Source organism: Mus pahari, chromosome 12 (assembly GCF_900095145.1).
Source record: "Mus pahari chromosome 12, PAHARI_EIJ_v1.1, whole genome shotgun sequence".
NCBI classification, from domain to species: domain Eukaryota; kingdom Metazoa; phylum Chordata; class Mammalia; order Rodentia; family Muridae; genus Mus; species Mus pahari.
In genome coordinates, this window is record NC_034601.1 from 26,652,208 (window position 1) to 26,656,905 (window position 4,698).

A 4,698-nucleotide genomic window follows, 5' to 3' on the forward strand; every position below is an offset into this window, starting at 1 on the left:
CCCCAGAAAAAAGGAGAGTGAGCTGCCAGTCTAGGTCCACATCTCAGATTGGCAAGACAGTTCTACCCCATAAACCTCCCTTCTGGCCACAGTAGGAAAGTAGCAGTAAGTGTTCCAAGCTTGCAGAGTAAGGCTCTTTGTTCTATGAGCAGCACTGCAGGGGACAGTGGGAAAGCATGCAGTGTCAAGTAATCTTGGAGAGCCTAGGCTGGAGAGATGGCTCAGCAGTTACAAGCACTCGATGCTCTTCTAGTGGACCCAAATGTAGTTTTTAGTGTTAGGAGGCTCACAACTGCCTATAACTATAGTTCCAGGGGAGCCTCTATGGGCATGCATGCGCGCGCGCGTGCTCTCTCTCTCTCTCTCTCTCTCTCTCTCTCTCTCTCTCTCTCACACACACACACACACACACACACACACACACACACGAAACCAGTGTCTGAATCATAGGTCCCAGTTTTCTACAAATAAGTGAAGTAGGACTGGGCTGAGGGATCAACAAAGAACAAGTAAGAACACAACTGATAAAACTATGCAGGGCCTAGAACCTGGGAAGCTTCCGTACCTACCTATGGCCAAGGAACCACACATAGCCCAGCTACCTAACGACCAATGTATGATCAGAGACATAATCATGACCGTCCTACAGACGTCCTAAGTAAGTGGTCACTGCCTCATCTCATACATGGAGAAACCGCGGCCCCGAAAGGCTAAGTTGCTTGCCGAAAGATATGCAACTGTCATTAAAGCCTAGAGCCGTCAGACTCCGGGCTAGCCTGCCTCCCCAGTGCCACACCGAGGAAACAGCACACAGAGACGGTTCTTTTCATAGCCGGGCATCCTTCCTGTGGGTGGATCAAAACATAGAAACAGTAGGACATAATGAAGCATCAGGTTATGCTGACCTCCCCTGCCTGCCGTCCAGGCTGGCTTCTGAAGCATGTACCAGAGCCACGCTGTCCCAATTAGTCCAGTAGGAAACGCTCACGGGGACACCTGTGGGGATGCTGGTCAGACTTTATTGTCAACTCGACACAAGCTAGAGTCATCCAGGAAGAGGAAGCCTCAACTGAAAAAAAAAAAAAATCCCTCCATCAGAGTGGCCTGTAGGCAAGCCTGCAGTGCATTTTCTTGATTAATGACTGCTGTGGAAGGGGCCAGCCTACTTCAGGTAGGTCCTGCATTGTAGGAGAAAGCAGGCTGAGCAAGCCATGGAAAGTCAAACTAATAAGCGTCATTAGTCCTTTATGGCCTCTGCTTCAGTTCCTGCCTTGAGTTCCTGCCCTGACTTTCTCTCACGATGGACTGTAAGCTGTGCAATGAAATAAGCTTTTCCTCCCAAGACACCTTTGGTCCTGGTCTTTAGCACATCGATAGAAAGCAAACTAGGATGGAGGGTGGGGAACTCCGGGAAACAGTCCACTGCAGCATCCTCATTTCACTAGGGGTCGAAGTAAATGTATCCAGGGGTTAAGAAAAGGCACGACAGAAATGTTATAATAAAATCCCATGGTACTTTGTTCTCTTTGAATAAAAATAAACTGACACTGTCCTTGTTGTGGCAAAACCCCTCTTTCTAATAGATTCAGCCTCACGATGTAAGAACGGGCAGAAGTTTCACAGAAGATGTCATTAGGCATTGGAGATTAGGGATGGTATGTGTGTGTTAAAGAAAGCTCTAGAAAGAAAGGGAGAGAGAGAGAGAGGGAGGAGAGAAAAGGGACCTTGGCTCACCTCCCTGTAGCCTTCCCATCACTTCCTTCAGTGGGAAGAGCCAATTCTCCTTACTGTTTCTATGAAGGAAAAAGGATGTGTGAGGGACAGACAGGACATGGCGCATATTCCAGGATATTTGATCCTGTCTAGGCTCTCAGAGTTAATGTCTCCCTGAAGGGGCCTCATTGGGACAAGATACGTATATCCGGTGCCAGGATGGCGCACACACAAAACAGTTTATGAGCCTTAAAACAATTTATTGTTCCACTTATACCCGAGTGAGCGAGTACACACCCATATGAATACGAGCCCAGTTGCCAAGTTGACAGTCTTTATTAAAGACATAAACTAGATTCCACTCCTCACCACAAATATTTCTGGAGTTCCTACTATGCGCCAGCACTAAATGCGCCCCCAGGGGTAGAAATAAATCAGCCATTAAATCAGCCTTGTCCTCAGAAGAAACTGGAGAGTCCAGAAGGGGACAGATGTTCAAAGATGCAGTCATTCAACATCCAAACCAGCGTGCACAGCTAGCTTTTTCTGTTTTGTTTCGTTTTGTTTTGTTTTTTTCCCAAAGGAAGTTTGTGGGCAAACTTGTCTATTATTTTTTATCAAATAAGCCACTTTATTTAACAAGCTAGCCCTTGTTGTTTAGGAACATATATATGCAATATATATATATATATAATATATATATATATATAATATATATGCAATATATATATGCAATGCCACCTTGCCACCTGCCTGATGGGTTCATGAGGACTGGGCCACTGTGTCTTCAGTGCCGGTTGGGGGCCTGGTTTAGTGAATGGTCAAGGAAGATATGAGTTGAGGAAATGAGGTGGACATGAGATGCAGATGGGATGGGAGATAAAGATCTGCTTCCAAATGAGCCTACACGATAGTGCGATGTAAAATACCTAGGAGGAAAAGCAAGGTCTTACTCTGCTCCGCACACAGCAAAGACCAGATTCATTATTTTCGTGCTGTGATAAAACACCGTAGCCAAAAGTGACTTATGGGGAAAAGAATTTATTTTTACTTCCGGTTCCTGAGGGATAGCGAGCACTAAGGTAAGGAATGCATGGCAACAGGAGGCCAGAGCTAGAAGCTGAGAGAGGACATTTCAAACATCCACAGGAAGTAGAGAGACTGAACCGGAAGTAAGGTGTGGCTACAAACTCTCAAAAGCCCGCTCCCAGTGATATACACCCTCCAGCAAGGCCACACCTTCTGAAGGTTCCAGCGGCCTCCCAAAACAGCACCAGCGGCTGGGGATCAAGTATTTAAATGCCTGAGCATGATTGGGACAGTTCTTATTCTAGCCATCACTGAGCTGTGGGCCTCAAGCCCACCGACTCACTGAACTTGTGGCTTTCAAACCCTGAGCCATCACTTGGCAGAGACCTTGGTTGTCTCTCAGTACCCACTTAAACCTCCTCACCACGCCATCCCCGCCAGAGTCTAGAAAAGAAAGTTCAGGCTCTTCCTTTCATGGTCTGACTGATACCTAGAGACAACCATGTGATAATTCTGATAGTTCTGGCCACTAAGCTTGTTGTTAGAAGTCTCTAAGGAATTTTTTTGTCTTTCAGGCTTTTATTCCCTTCTTTCCTGAACCAGTCCTGAGGAATCCACGGGAACTGTCTGTCACAGCAGCCCCTGGACCTTTTCTTTCAGTTGTGGGCATCAGCCTTAGGCCATTGGGCATGATTAACACATGTGCCACCCCCAAGACCCATGGCTTCTTGTTCTCCCCATCGTTCAGCTGCTCCAGTTGGGGTTTGTTACTAATACCTGAACACAAAAGTCATATGTGTGATGCTTAGCATCGCCAAGCACTGGAACTGTTACATTTACCAGCCAAATGGAGGACATCTTTTGAGCACTTACATTCTCAGACACGATTCTGTTATACACACAAATCCACCCTCGCTCTTCACCATATCATCAACCCATCTTCCAGACAGAAAGTCAAGTTCTAAGAGGCTGCAGCTGGCACTGGCCTAACAGGGGAGTTCTTTCCACCACCAGACGCTCCTTACCCCGATCTCTTTAATGAAGTTAGTGTCTGTCCTAGATGCTATGGCTGTGAACAGACACCATAACCAAGGCAGTAAAAGAAAGTGCTTCATTCAGAACTTCAGAGGGTGAGTCCATGACCATCGGGCAGGCAGGAATAGCTCTGGAGCAGTAGCTGAGAGCTTACAACTGATCTGCAAGCAGAAGGCAGAGACTAGGCCTAGAATGGGCTTTTGAAACCTCAAAGCTCTCCTCAGGGACACACCTCCTCCAACAAGGCCAGACCTCCTAATCCTTCCTAAACAGTTTTACCAGTTGGGAACCAAGTATTTAAATATTTGAGGCCTATGGGGCCCATTCTCATTCAAACTACCAGTCTCAAAGGACATCTCCTGACCCTGCACCACCAGCACCTCCTGGGGATTTGCTAGAGAGATGCATCCTCCATTCCCATCCTAGACCCCCCTAAATCAGAAAGCCTAGCAGAGGTGGCCATCTGTTTCTGTTTGGCCACAAGTCCCTGCAGTTATCCAAACCCAGAGGAACCTGTGAACACAGTGTCATGGGTGAGTCCGTCTAAGCTGAGCTGTCTCAGTCCCGCCTCAGGCTGTACTCACTCTTTTGTTACTCCAGGATCTCTGGTCTCCTTTTCACAGATGTCCAGTCATCTTCTCGATCCCACCCTGGGAAGCCCAACCTGGAGCTCCCAACTTTCTTCTATTTCTTTCCTCTTTGTGATGATTTGTCTTAATTGCCGATTTGATTAGAAGAAACATTCAAGAGATTAGTGAAGCATACTTTTGGACACGTTTATGATTTCATCACAAAACCCGTCAGATCCTGAGAGCTCTGACCTAATGAACAGGTCAGTCTCTACAACTGAGTATTGTGGGGAGTATAAAAGCTTTGCTGCAGAAGGATCCTGTTTGTGTGCCGCGTCATTTCTTGCTGGCG